Raw genomic sequence first — 15,931 nt, forward strand, 5'->3', positions numbered from 1 at the left:
TCGCGCGCTGCCCCCTCCTCTTGCATCTCTAAAATGATGCGCTGCATACACCAAAAGAGTCATAGCCCCATTTTTTGTGGTGACAACCAGTGAGTGAATCAACACACCGAAATGTGGATACCCTGGAATGTTTTTGTGCTAAAAGAAACGAATGAGAAATTCAGGAAAACATGGGAAGATTCGTATGAATGGGTGCCGAGTAAAAAGCAGAAATTAGGAGAACAATATACACAGTGATTACAATAAGGTAAATGAAAAGGCTGTATAGCTTATTGCCAACACTTTCCCACCTCCTACTCAACCCTTATAAACTAGATTGAGTCTTCAATATGAGATGAAACTGCTGTCTCCGTGAACCTCAATAATCTCTTTATTGCTAAATCCGATGACCTTTTCTGTACATTTGACACTTGACAAACCCATACTTCTTGATACAGTCTCCTCCCTAAGTTTCTAAACACTACTCAGTCATGATGCTTTTCCTGCCTGTATGACCTGTATATCCTGTATGACCAATCCTTCTTAGTCTAGTTTAAAGATAATTATTCATGTCTTGTTCCCTATGCATGGGTGTAACTCAGGACTTGGTCCTTGGCCTTCCATTGAACTATCATTTTCTAAGCAGATGACTCCCAAATATATTAAGACTTTATCTTATTCCTGAACTCTAGTTCCACACCTCTGAATGCTGGTATCTCACATGTAAGATGTCTCAAACAAACTTCATTTTCTCTCCTCCTAAACTGACCTCTCTTAATTTATTTCTTTGGAGGAAACAACTGCCATTGTTTCCAATCATTCAGATTCATAATCTCAAATTTTCACTTTCCCTTACCATTCATGTACAATATACCATGTCATCAGAAAAATATAATAGAGTTGCCATTTTGGCCTTCCTGACAAAACCTGGAAAGGTAGGCAACAAACTGTAACTGGGACTAGAAGCTGGGAGTTTTAAAGCACATGACAACATTGCAAAATGGGAGGTGATAGTGATCCCAACAGTATGTGATCAACCAATCAGAGATGAAATGATGGATCTACATTCCCACCTTTAGCCAACATAGCCAATCATGATATTTGGCTCCAACACAACTATATCAATCCTTCACCCTTTACAATCAAACATTCCACTTATTCTCCCTTAGGCCTCTCATATATTTGCATAAGTATCATGAGGCCATTCTCTAAGACCTTGCCAGCGACCAGCTGGAGAAAAAAGGTGAAGGAGAAAAGGATCATTTACTAAAAAGGATGCATGATTAAAAATGTCTGGAGTCAATCATTGTTCTAAAGTTGGCCTTGCAGGCTTAAGAGGTTCTGCTTCCACCACCCTTTTCCTTTCTATTGCTTAGTTAACTCTGTTAAATGCTCTTTGCAGTTTAACATTATTCCAGCAGATGGTGGTTGTCACCTGTTTTCTCTATGCTAAACTACTCAGCCAGCCGTTCAATTGTTCTCCAATACAGTAATTTCCAAACTTTTATATCAAGTACCATAGCCAAAAAAAATATTTGCATACTCAAGCCCAGTATATGTACAATTATTCATAATTATACCCATTTACTACTATACTTATACTTACTACTATACTATACTTACTACTACATCATTAAAAATATTTTAGAAGGTAAGATAAAGATGAAATATTTGAATCTAGAATAGAATAGAGTCACTAAATCTATTAAACTTAGAGTAGGAAAGTAACATGTGATTTGTGCTTCAAAAAAAAATTTGGGAGCTGTGTGGAAAATGAATTTGCCTGGAGAGAGACTAGAGATAAGGAGGCCAAAGAACAAGCTATAGCAATAGTTCAAGCAAGTGGTGATGAAATACAGTGATGGCTATATCTGATGGAAAGTGAAGTGAGCAGGATCAGGAGAAATACTTATTTCAATAAGATTTGAACAATATTGTAAAGACAAACAACTTTCAAAGACTGAGGAATTCCGATCCATACAATGACCAGTCAGAATTCTAGAAGACCCATAATGAAACATGGTATCCACATCCAGAAAGAGAATTGAGTGCAGAGTGAGACATTTTTTTTTATTTGGACATTGCCATGTGGGAATTTGTTTTGCTTTACTATGTTTATTTATAATAGATCTTCTCTTTCTTGATTTCTCAATGGGGCAACAGAGAGAAAGGTTGAAGGATGAGAATGTAGACCTGAAAATAAAGTTGATTTTTTTAAAAAGTCAATAATTATAATGGAAAATATGGATGATAGACTATTGGTTACTCCCTAGAAATAAGGAAATTTTAAAGAGGGATACATTTGGAGAAAAGATGAGTTCTTTTTTCTCAAATAATATTTTATTTTTCTAATTACATGTAAAAGTTGTTTTCAGCATTCATTTGTTAAGAGTTCCAGATTTCTTCTTCTTCCTTCCCTTATCCGCCACCTTCCAAAGACACCAATCTGATAGAGGTTACATATACAATCATTTTAAACATATTTCCATATTACTCATGTTGTGAAAGAAACATCAGAATAAAAAGGGAAAAAAACACAAGAAAGATCAAGAATGGAAACAAACAAAAAAGATGAAAATAGTATGCCCAGTCTCCAAAGTTCTCTCTCTCGATGTGGATGACATTTTCCATTCTAAATCTGTTGGAATTATCTTGGATCACCACATTGCTGAGAAGAGCTAAGTCTAACATAGTTGAAGATAATGAATTCTTCTTTGGGTGTGTTCAGTTTAAAGTAACAACGTTTGAAATATTTCACAGGGAGTTTATTTTGTAGAACTAGAGTTTAGGAGAAAGAGAAGAGATATGTATAGAAATTCGAGGATTTATCTCATACCCATCATATGGCAAAAATGACAAACAAGGAAAATGACAATTGTTGAAAAGCTTTTGGGAAGACAGGCACACTAATGGAACTGTGAAATTAGTCTAGCCTTTCTGAAAAATAATTTGGAACTATGCCCCAAAAGTTACTAAATTCTGCATTCTTTTTGAACCAGCAATATGATCAAAGAGACAGTAGTTTCAACTGAGTGAGGAATCAAGATTGACAAGGGAGATTGAGACCCCTCTAAAGAAATAAGGATATTCAAAAGAAGAATGGGTTTGGAAGACAAATAATATAATTGTATCCTCTTATGTCTGCTATTCATTCTCAAGGAAAAATTTAAAAGGGTGGCGCATACTCACCAGCTCCAGAGCACAGAGCTCCTAGTGGTTATGAAAATTTAAATTTGAGAAGCAAGAGATAATCTTGCAAGAGACTTGGAAGGGTGTCATATTATTCCTTCTCTTGGGGCCACTGCCCTCCTATAACTACTGAAAGCCAACTGTAGGGAAGGGAGGGGCAAGATGGAGGAACTGTGAAAAGGGATGGTATAGTTGTTTGGGAGATGTAATTGGTTATGGGGAAATACAGATGCAATTCATCTTCCTACCCTCTGATTATTTAATCATTTACTCCTTTGGGATTAATCAATAGCTCCCACTTTGGAAACTACTGGTAAAGCAGATAATGACCATTTTTTCCAAGAGATCAACTTTCTAAACTGACTTATGTGGAGACAAGTATTCCGTAGTATTTACATGTAACTAGAGAAAATAAAAATTAAAAGAAAAAGAAAAAAAACATTTCTACTGTCCTTAAACCTTCATTGGTACTATCAATCATAACCCATGTCTTGGCAGGAGGAGGAAAGAACATGTGGGAACCTCAGCTTGCACCAATGAAGGAAGTCTTTGTCTCCAATATATGTGGATTTAAGATTAATCTACTTACTCCCTTTCTCCCCCAGCTTGTTATTTCCTGTTCTTATCTAAACATTCCCCTGACTCTCAAAGTTTGGGGGAGCCCCCCTCCACTCCCCTCCTAATTGTTCCTCCATTACCTATCTTCCCACTAGCAAAGCTGCTTCCCAGAACATCTTTAAAAAATGAGAGATCCCACCAGCTTTAAAGAGACTTTTAGTCTCTGCTAGACAAAGCAAAGCAAAATATGTTATCACATAGCAACTGTGCCATTTCCTCTCTCTTTTCTTCTCCTTTATGAGTGACTAGACACTAAATTATCTTAATACATCCTACTTCTCTTCAAACTCATGAAAAACTGAGCATCTAATATTTTCACCCTAACAGCTATTTCTTTGGATAGCTAACACCTGCTCTTCTTCATGTACTACATTATATTTTGGTTTCTATGCAATTAAACAAGGTACTGTTTGGTCTTAAGTGAACTAAGAGACAATTTAGCACTATTTCTGGAGGCAATATCATAAGTAGACATTACATTTACTGTATGTTGATCTCTATCAGTTTTTATTGTCTGGTAGCGATTCAATTATATATATCAGACTCTAGGCTATAACTGTCCCCTTCCCCAATCACAACACAGATTTGGGGATGGGAAGGAGTAAAAGCATGAAAAGACATAATCATTCTAATTCTCCTATTCCAGTCCCAGAGGGGGCAAAGGAAAAAAGGGTAAGGGATGGCAAAAGGAGATAAGGAGAGGGAAAGAAGGAAGGAAGGAAAAAAGGAGGGAAGAGGAGAGGGAAAGAGGGATGAGGAAGAAGGCAGGAAACAAATTATTCAGCTAGAGTAATTATAGCATTTTAGAATCAGAAATAACCTTAAAGATTCTGCCTACCTCTCATTTTACAGATGAAAAAACTGAGGCTCAAAGTGATTAAATGATTTGTCTGGGTCCATACAACTAAATAGTGGCAGAACTAGGAATAAAAGCCAAATTGTGTGTCTCTCAGCTCTTTTTGCTCTAACAGAGTGCCCTTCTTGAAAAAGTTTTCCCTTATGATTTCAGAAAGGCCTGGAGAGACTTACATAAACTGATGTTAAGTGAAGTGAGTAGAACCAAGAGAACATTGTACACAGCAACAACAAGATAATGTGATGATCAACTCTGATGGACTTGGCTCTTTTCAGCAAGGAGGCAATTCTGGCCAATTCCAATGGTCTTGTGATGGAGAGAGCCATTTGCCTCCAGACAGAGAACTGTGGGAACTGAGTGTGGATCACTGTAATATTCTCTCTAAAATGTAAAGTTCTCTTTTGAGGTTTTCTTGGGGTCTCTGGAGGCAGCCTTTGTTTCAGTTCAGTAATCACCACATGAGTAGCCAGGGGTTAAAGTCCAAATCCTTTATTATCTCTGTCAAAGTCTTATCTCTTTTCCTGAGGCTTCGGCTAACTTTCTTGGACACCTTCTACAGTCTTGGTTCCAAGAGCTTGAGCTCCTGCCTCTTTCTCTGGCCTCTCAATCTCCGAATTCCAAGGGTTTGTGCTTCAGCCTCCAGCCAACAAAGGTAGAAGATGCAATGAATCTGTGTCAGCCTCCAAGAGCTTCTAGTAAGTTTGTCTCCTTTGGCCCTGAGAGCTTTTAGTTTATATGCTCCACCCTGAGTACACACCAATCATTATATTACTAGGAAACCGTTATTTGTTGTAGGATTAAATCAATGCTAAACTAGATTTAACCATTGTCTCTTAATTCCACTTAGTACCTTGTTTAAAGTACTGCCTCACAACATCTCCTTGTAGGATTAAATCAATCATATTGAACCAGGCTAAATTAGATAATTATTGCCTCTATCAATTTCACTGACTTAGTACCTTGTGAGAATCCTTTGTTTCAAGTTCAGAGTTCTGGTCCATAACAGATCATAGCAGTATTTTCACCTTTTTTTGTTGTTGTTTGCTTGCTTTTTTTTCTTTCTCATTTTCTCCTTTTTTATCTGATTTTTCTTTTTTTTTTTTTAATTTAATAGCCTTTTATTTACAAGATATATACATGGGTAACTTTACAGCATTAACAATTGCCAAACCTCTTGTTCCAATTTTTCACCTCTTACCCCCCCACCCCCTCCCCTAGATGGCAGGATGACCAGTAGATGTTAAATATATTAAAATATAAATTAGATACACAATAAGTATACATGACCAAAACATTATTTTGCTGTACAAAAAGAATCAGACTCTGAAATATTGTACAATTAGCTTGTGAAGGAAATAAAAAATGCAGGTGTGCATAAATATAGAGATTGGGAATTCAATGTAATGGTTTTTAGTCATCTCCCAGAGTTCTTTTTCTGGGCATAGCTAGTTCAGTTCATTACTGCTCCATTAGAAATGATTTGGTTGATCTCGTTGCTGAGGATGGCCTGGTCCATCAGAACTGGTCATCATATAGTATTGTTGTTGAAGTATATAATGATCTCCTGGTCCTGCTCATTTCACTCAGCATCAGTTCGTATAAGTCTCTCCAGGCCTTTCTGGATATCTGATTTTTCTTATGTAGCATGATAAATGTAGAAATATGTATAGAAGAATTACATATGTTTAACATATATTGTATTACTTGATATCTAAGGGAGAGAGTGAGGGAAGGGAGGGAAAAAATTAGATCACAGGATTTTGCAGGGGTGAATGTTTAAAGCTATCTGCATATATTTTGAAAATAAAAAGCTTAAAAAAAAAAAGGAAAGAAAGAAAGAAAAAAAAGAAAAACCTAGCTTTCCCTTAAGCTTTTTTTCTCCTAGGGTCAAGTAAATTAATATTTTAGTATCTTGTATTATTCCATAGTGTAGGACAATTGTCTATACACCAAATACACAGTAATTCATATAAGACTCGTTTGCTTTTCTATCATTACTTTTCATAAAAAAGCAGAATGTTAAGGGACAGGTAAATTCTCCGAGAGCCTCCACAGCTGTGGATCATAACACCAGAAGGGATTGCAGGGCAGCCTTTGCTAACATAGGTGTTGCAGATTGGGAACGAGATAAATTGGAGGCAGAGGGAAGAGGAGATAACACAACATCCTCTCAGTCAAAGAAGAGCAACTGCCTCCCGGTCTACTTGTATCGTCCTCTCACAAGAGGAGATCCAGTTTGGGTTGGATCACCAAGCAGCCACTATTAGGTGGCTCCCATGTATTCCAACAACAGAAGAGCTTAAAACAGAGGAGAAATAATCATAACAGATGTGCATTGCAAGAAACAGTTTCACAATACTAGACAGATGAAATAATCCTATCCAGAGAAACCTTAATTTCCTAGAGTACAGAAGTTGGCTGGCTAGTCAGATTTTTCACTTCCCAACCAGAAAGAAATAACAGAGACATACTGATAGGAAAGCCAGAAATGACTGGTAGATTTCATAAAACATAGCCACAGTGTCCCCCAAAGTTGTACCAAATCAGGTGTACATTCTTGCCGGCCTTATGTTTGGCATTTATCATCCATACACAGTATTTCATTTTCCATTTCTGAACTTTGGCAATATTGTACCCCATGCCTGGAATAATCTCACCTCTATCTCTTTTCAAGACATAGTTCTTTATTTTTTATAGGAAGTTTTTAAAAATCTTCTAAACTGTCAAGGCTTTCCCCTCCCCAATTACTTTGTATTTACTTTATACCAACTTAAGCATCAGGTGGCACTGCTAGCCATTAAACTGATCCCTTCAACCGGGAAAGTTAACCTGGTGTAAAACCAGGTTACTAAGACAGAAACTTTTGCACCCAAAAATTAGTAGAAGGAACTGGGGATTTATGGCCTAGGAAGAAGACATGGGGTATGGGAAGTTGAGAGGGAAGTAGAATATACAATATCTGCTTTCTTAAGTTGATTTGCAGAGAACTGAACATTCTGGATCTTGTCTGATAAGAGTAGAAAACAACAAAACAATCTCATGCCTTTTCCTGGACAATATATTTCCATTAAAGTAGATTAAGATAACGTTAGCTTTTTTGGTTGCCCTACTGCTTCCATTTCTTCAGTAATCACTTGCTCCTCAAATTCTTGCAATTTGGTTTCAGTCTTCATTCTGCTGGTGATTAAATTATGCCAATTAGTTAGCCTGAGGAGAACAAGTACACTAATGCACTATTAATTCTCAAAAGGGTGTTTATAAATTAGGAAATGGATAAACAAAATATGATTTATAGATATAATGAAATATTATTGCACCATAAGAAATAACAAATGGGTTTTCTTAAGAAACCTGGAAAGAATGATGTAAACTGATGCACAGTAAACAGTCCTTGAAAATTTTATAGAATAAGACTTCAAAGGCTTTGAAAGACTTAAGATGTCAAATCAGTGCAATGGCCAACCACAATTCCAAGAAACTGATGATGAACAAAGCATTTTATCTACCTACTCAAAGGCCACTAAAATTTTTTTGTTTTGCTTCACTATGCATACTTGTTACAAAATTTTGGAGTTTTTCTCAATTTATAAAGCTTAAGACATTATATAATGTTAGTTATGTGCCCCAGAAAATGAATGTGACCAGTATGGCATAGCCATGTTCAAACTAGGCCAGTCCAGGTGCCCAGGGATCTGAGGTCCCCTTGTACTTTGTTTTTAATGCAACAGAGAGTCCTAAAGACCAAGTACTCCAAATCACAAAGATCCAATGGGGCCCAACTTAGGAAGGTAGAGGTCAGAGCAGCAATTTGGCCAATTCAAATTGAGTACAAGTGGGTAATCAGCTCATCCAAAAATTACAGAAGGGGCAGACCCTAGTCAGAGACAAACACCCAATTTAGAAAACAAAACTGAAGAGATGAAGAATCCCAGGATGATACCAACCAGAGGGTAAGGTGAAAACAAAAAGAATCCACTGAGGATTTTCGGAAAGGAATTTCAAAAGGAAATGTCCCAGCAGTGTGTTATGACCAAAATAATCCAAAGAAAGTAAACTCTTTGGTCTTGAAAAGGAAATCTAAAAGTAGTGGTGGGAGAAGTAGGGGAATGAGGACTGAAATAGAAGAATTTAAAGCCAAGGTTATGCAAATCATATGGGTAATAGCTTAGTGAATCCTGATATGGAATGTCAATGGAATTGGCAAAGGAGACAATTATAGAAAATCTCAAGTAATATCAATCAAGGCAGAATGAAATAAGCAATCGTAGAACAGTTTTTATCAGGACAACACCACTGCAAAGAAAACCATCTTGGGAAGGAACTCTGATCAAATTATTTCTGGATCATCTATGTTATCTATCTTCTGAAAGCAAGATGATGCATTCAAAGAGAGAGAGAGAGAGAGAGAGTGTGTGTGTGTGTGTGTGTGTGTGTGTGTTTGGACACGACCATTGGGCAGATTCATTTTGCTTAACTATAATTAATTGTTAAAAGAGGTTTTTTGTTTATGTTTTTCCCCTTTCTAAAGGTCTTTTAATTGGAGAACTTAGGAAAGAGAGAACAAGTTAATGATAGTGTTGTACTAAAAAATGAGCCATTGAAACATTTTTCAAAATTCACAAAAGAGGACAGAAGAAAGTTAACAAAAGGCAAATAAATGACAGTTTTGAAAATATTATGAGGAATTGATTATATATTTTAAAAGGAAGTGGCATGAGATATTCACATTTTCATATAAAATTTTTGTTGTTCTACTGTGTAGTGGGAAAACTGTTTTGTGTAAGTATGGAATTAAAAAATTAATATAAGAATCAATCAAAGGTTCAAAGAATCAGATCACCAAAAATCTGATGCTAACAGAGTCAAGGATAATCATGATTTGAATTTTTATCGAGTGTTCTTAGATTACTTTAATAATTATATAACAGCTCTATAGCTGCTGGAAAACCTACCTCTACTCAAATCCTAAAATAAGGAAGATTTTATAAACTTCTTCACATAACAGTACTGATCTAGGTTTTGAAAGATATTTGGATGGGAAGAATTTTTCTTCAACCAAAGTTTTTTTAGTCTTGGTGTTTGCTCTGTTGTACAAATGCAGCTAAATAAGAAAATTTTGTAATTTAAACCTGAATCTTTCAGATTTTAAAAATGAATGCTGAGCTACCATCAGTTTATCAGCACTTCTTGCCTTTCGATTTATCACCAAGTATTAAGTATTAAGTCAGAGTTTATCTGGTTGTAGACATCATTATACCTATGAATAAGTCCTAAGCTACCAGCTACCTAAAACTAGTAGGCATTTAGTCTGCTTTTTGAAATGACTTCCTTTTGCTACCTTTCTTAAGCCTCTAAAAGTCTGCTGCAACTCCAATAAATTATTGATTGTCAATCTACATCTTCCCTTCAAACCTTTTCGAAGACTGCATTCCAACAAACTGCAACACACTATATAAGATTTTCTGGGTTTGCCATGTAGATAAATGGTTGGAAGAAAGCTACAACAAAAAGGTTGTGAGGCTATTGGCTATTCTACAACCTCCACATCATTGTTCTAAATTCTAATTTTTTCCATGCACGTGTGTCCTGCCACAAACCTCTACAAAAGAGAAATAAAACAATGAGAAAAAAGACACTCAATTTCTCAGCTTCAGGGATTTTCTCTGGCTGTTCACAATGTCTAGAATGCTCTTCTTGCTCAACTCCAACTACTGCCATCCATGGCTTCCTTTTAAGTCCCAACTAAAATCCCATCTTCTACTAGAAGAGTTACCCAAATCTTCTTAATTCTAAGACCTTCCCTCTTTGAATTATTTCCTACTTATCCAATGTTTAGCTTGTATTTACTTGTCTCTCCCATCATAATCTGTAAGTTTCTTGAAATCAAGGATGGTCTTTCCCCTTTTTGTATCTCTAGTACTTAACACAGTACATGGAAAAAATTAGAATTTAGAACATGTAAGTGCTTAATAAACATTTACTGACTTATTGACCAATAGGATGTTCATATATTTCTCATAAGATACATTTTTATAGGAAAAGCCAAATGTCATCTTTCAACATGTCAAAATCATAGATACATAGGATATCAGTGCTGAAAGAGATCATCCAGTACAACCATTTTAAATTTGAGAAAACTGAGGCCCAAAGAAAAAAAAATAATTCTCTAAAGGTTTAGTTTAAGAAAAATACTTTTGTATGCATATAGAAGATTTTGGGGGCAGCTGATAAGCACAGTGGATAGATCGCAAGGCTTGGGCTCAGGGAAGGTTTATCTTCTTGAGTTCAAATCTGATCTCAGACACTAGTTGTGTGACCCTAGGTAAGTTACTTAACCCCCTTTGCCTCCATTTCCTCATCTGTAAAAATGAACTGGACAAGGAAATAGCAAAGCACTCCAAGAAAATCCCAAAATTGGGTCCAAAAGTTGGAAACTGAAAAACAAAAACTGGCCATTTTAACTTAAAGGGAATTTCAAAGTAGCGCTTTAAAAAAGGATTAAATTATTCCACAAGATTTTTAACCACTAACACTAAAAGAAAAGTTTTATTATTGGGAAATCTCAAACTGGGGTTCCTTTTAAAAACTTGAACAGGGCCTTCCACTTTCCTAATTTTAAAATTTCTTAAGAGAAAGGCCCCCATAAACTGACATTTGGTCCTGTTTTTCCTTTTAATTTATTTTTCCTTTTGGGTGGGAAATTTAAAAGGTAATTTAAAAAGGGGGAAAATCAAATTTGACAAGGGGGTAAAACCCGAATTTTCCTTTGAATAGAGAGTAGACCCCTACCATAAAAATATAATTTGGAAAATTGGTAGGACTGTTTAAAAACCCTTAAACACTTTTCCCAAAAAAAAAATTTAAATGTTTTATGTCAAAAATTTAAAAAAAATTGAACCCTTTATCAAATTTTCAGGGTTATTAAAAAGGAAAAAAAGGGGAAAACCTGTTGAGTGTTTGGGCCCTTTTTTATGGTAAGAACGAAACTGAATGGATGTCCACAGTTGGAGAATGGCTGAGTAAATTGTGGTATATGAAAAAGGAATATTGCTGTTCTGTAAGAAATGACCAACAGGATGATTTCAGAAAGGCCTGAGAGACTTACACGAACTGATGCTAATGAAATGAGCAGGACCAGGAGATCATTATATACTTAACAAAATATTTGATGATGACCAGTCCTGATGGATCAGGCCATCCTCACAACAGATCAACCAAATCATTTCTAATGGAGCAGTAATGAACTGAACTATATACCCAGAAAAAGAACCTGGGAGATGACTAAAAACCATTACATTGAATTCAGTCCCTATATTTATGACACCTGATCTTTGATTTCTTCACAAGCAATTTACAATAATTCAGAGTCTGATTCTTTTTTGTACAGCAAAATAATGTTTTGGTCATGTATACTTATTGTGTATCTAAGTTATATTTTAATATATTTAACATCTACTGGTCATCCTGCCATTTAGGGGAGGGGGTGGGGGGGTGAGGTGAAAATTGGAACAAGAGGTTTGGCAATTGTTAATGCTGTAAAGTTACCCATGTATATATCCTGTAAATTAAAGACTATTAAAAAAAAAAAAAAAAAAAGAGAATGTGTTCCCAAGTTTAGAGGGATATGTCTGTACTGTTGTTCTTTCTATGTCTGCAGTAAATATCTGAAAAAGCCATTAACTTGTTAATGCAACTGGGATATTAATTACTGGTGGCTCAATGTGATAAGAACACATTGGAATGAGGGTTCAGACATAGTACTAGAGAAAGACACCCCAATTGTAATGACCGCTTATTTTAAAATCAGCCGGAGTCAGGAATTCAGGTTAAGGGAAAATCTTCTATCTTTATTCTCAGTAGAGGCGAAGAAGGATCGGAGGTGAAGATGGATCTGAGGTGAAGGGGGGATCCTGATAGCAATGTGAGCAGCTGCGTCAAGAAGCCAGCAGACAAGAAGCCAGCTCTCCAACTCTTTTCCCTCTTCTCTCCGCCCCTCTGCCTTCACCCACCAAAATCATCATTTCCTATACAACACATCAGGACTTGCACAGAGAGTGGGCGGGGGCCATTCTTTCTCCAAGCATATATATTAATAGAGTATGGTCCAATTACTATTTAGCCTCACGTGCTTGAGACCTCAGTGCATCAACTCAAGCTTCAGCCCATTACACCCAATCCTTTAGGAGTACTTCTTAGAATGGTAAGGGGAAATGGGTTACTGGTTTTATTGAACCTAATTTTCTAACCCCCAGGTTAGAGGTGAAGCTCATATACACCTAAAGCAGAAATCCTCCATATGCTTCTTTGAAATGGAAGAACTCATTATGATCCCCAAGTCTGATATATCTTTGACCTTTTTCTGCACCTTTGCATACTGATTTCCATACTTAGAATGTAATTCTTAATCCCCTCTCCTGTTTAAAATTCCTGCCTTCATGTAAAGCTTAATCCAGATTCTGCCTCTCATCTGAAAGCTTTCTTGATGTTCTCCAGTTCTTAGTGTTCTCTCTCCTAAATTACTTTGTAAATACTTATTTCTGTGTTGTATTTCTCCCCACTCCCAGAAGAATGAAAGTTCCTTGGGGAAAGATTCTTTAATATTTGACTTTGAATCCCCAACACTTAATGCCAGAGTTCATTGCTGATAAATGTTCATTGAAGTGAATTGGATTGTATCTCTATTCCCTTAGACAGAGAGCAGACTCAGGCTACCCTAGCACCTTTTAATTTTATGCAGCCTTGTATATTTATAGCAAGCAGGTTTACTATGACATCAATAAGCCTCAGCAGCAGAAACTGTTCCCATCTGTTGCCTGTAAACCTAACAGGCATAAACCAAGTCCCACTGCCAAGTACTGCTTAGAAAATTGGAAAGGCTCACTTCGGTAACTAATAAAAACCATTATGTGGACACCTTTACCTGACCTTGGACTGCAGTGTTCCCAAATATCCTGCTGCTAATTCTCTTTTTGTACATTTTAAAGCCAATTTTCAAGTGAGTTCCATAAAAAAATCACTCAGGTACAGGAAATCAGAGATCCAGTCAGCTCTACGACATAGAGTTCAAAAGAGAGATTCAAGGGGATGTGGAGATATTCCAATTCTTTATGACTGTGTGCTCAGCTGAAAAGTCTGAAAGATCATGAGGGTGTTTGGGACAGAAGACCAGAAGGAAATGGTGCTTAACTACTAGAGCTGCAGCTCTTTAGGATTTTATACCATCTGTTAGATCTGATCCCGGGGAGCCAAGGCTTCAATGTATGAAGGGCTCACTAACCTATTCCATAACCAAATCAATCAATAAGCATTTATTATGTAGCTACAGTGTGCCAGGCACTGCACTACACGTGGAAGATATAAAGATCAAAAAAACAAGAATAAAAAACCCAGCCCCTTTCCCTGTGGAGCTTACATTCTATCAGGAAGCAAATAAACAATACATAACATATAATCTATAAAGACTATAAATCTTCTGCTTTTAGAGAGGCCTGGAGAGACTTACATGAACTGATGCAAGTGACGTGAGCAGAACCAAGAGATCACTGTATTCAGCAACAAGATTATGCAACAATCAATGCTGATGGACATGACTCTTTCCAGCAATGAGATAATTGAAGCTAGTTCCAATGACTTTGTGATGAAGAGAGCCATCTATACTCACAGAGAGGACTGTGAGAACTGAGTGTGGATCACAACATAGCATTTTCACTCTTTTTATTGTTGTTGGCTTGCATTTTGTTTTCTTTCTCATTTTTTTCCTTTTTGATTTGATTTTTCTTGTGCAGCAAGATAACTGTATATGTTTACATTTATTGGAGTTAACATATGTTTTAACATGTATAACATATATTGGACTACTTGACAGTTAAGGGAGGGAATGGGAGGAAGGAGGGGAGAATTTGGAGCACAAGGTTTTGCAAGGGTCAGTGTTGAAAAATTATCCATGCATATGTTTTGGGGGGAAAAAGCTTTAATAAAAACAAAACAAAAAATAATTTTTAAAAAATGGAAATAGTCCAAAAAAAAAAAGAGTTTATTTTCTTGGGAAGGTTCTCCTTCCTAGACAAGCTTGTCTATATATCCTTGAGAACTTAGTGTTATCCTGGGATTTCTAAGTAATTAGTAATATTGATAGGATACTCAATTTAGAGGGAATTTCCAACTGCCCTTCACTCTTGCTTAGAAAGAAAAGTTAAAATAAGTCTCTTTTTTCATTCCCAGAATCCAAAATAAACATTTTTTTTTAAAAATGTTAATAGCTACATCATGATTAGATGGCTGGCTCCTTGAAGGAACTCTTTCTATCCATAGCACCCTGCAGGATATTTCAGAGGCTTAGTCACTATGGAGCAGACAGACTGTTCACCTATTCAACAAACTTTCAGAAAAAGATAACCTTTCTCCTTTAAATATACACCAATTGGGGGCAAAGCACAGCAAATAGAGCGACTGGCATTGGACTCAGGAAGACAATTTAAGTTTGGCCTCTGATATGTATTGTATCTTATGCAATTGTCTAAGTTACAAAAGAGTTGCAGGTCTGCATTAAACAAATTACATTTCCGGACCAAAAAACCCAAACAATTAAAGTACTGACATTACACCATTGCCATTTGTATAGTTATCAGGAAATTGTAGTAATAAAAAATACTTTGATGATTTCATTGACCTCCCTAAAAATGTATAAATAATGCATGTTCATGCACATTAAGAAATATTTCATAGAAAATTAAGTGTTTTTTCTATTGAAACACACAAAGGCCTAATCACTGCTGGTGTCTCAAGTTCCCACTGTCTTTGACCTCTAAATTTACTCTAGCAAAGTTAAGCAAAGAAGTTAAGCAAAATCCATTTTTATTGTTGTTTATAGTAATCATCAAGAAAGTTACTGTGAGCTTGGCCAAGGCTAGTTACTGTGAGCTTGGCCAAGGCCAAAGGAATGAAAGCTTGGCCATTCATATCCTTTGAGATCAGATCAGAATCTCAATCTTTCTTCCAGGTTTTTCCAGGTATGTATGTGTGTGTGTGTGTGTGTGTGTGTGTGTGTACTTTAATGTTGGAATTCCAGATAATAATTTCCATTTTTAAAAAATTCAACAATTTATCCCATTATCCCATGTTTGTTTATAAATTTTCCTTAACATCACCGATTTTTAGAAGCAAAATCCATTTTTGTTGTTTCTAGAAATCAAGAAACGCACTGTGAGCCCTAGCCAAGGCTAGAGGGCAGCAGTGCTACATCCAGAGCTAGAAGGATAGTTTGCATTTGATCATTCCTACTCTTTGAGA

This window comes from Sarcophilus harrisii, chromosome 5 (genome assembly GCF_902635505.1).
Source record: "Sarcophilus harrisii chromosome 5, mSarHar1.11, whole genome shotgun sequence".
NCBI lineage: Eukaryota > Metazoa > Chordata > Mammalia > Dasyuromorphia > Dasyuridae > Sarcophilus > Sarcophilus harrisii.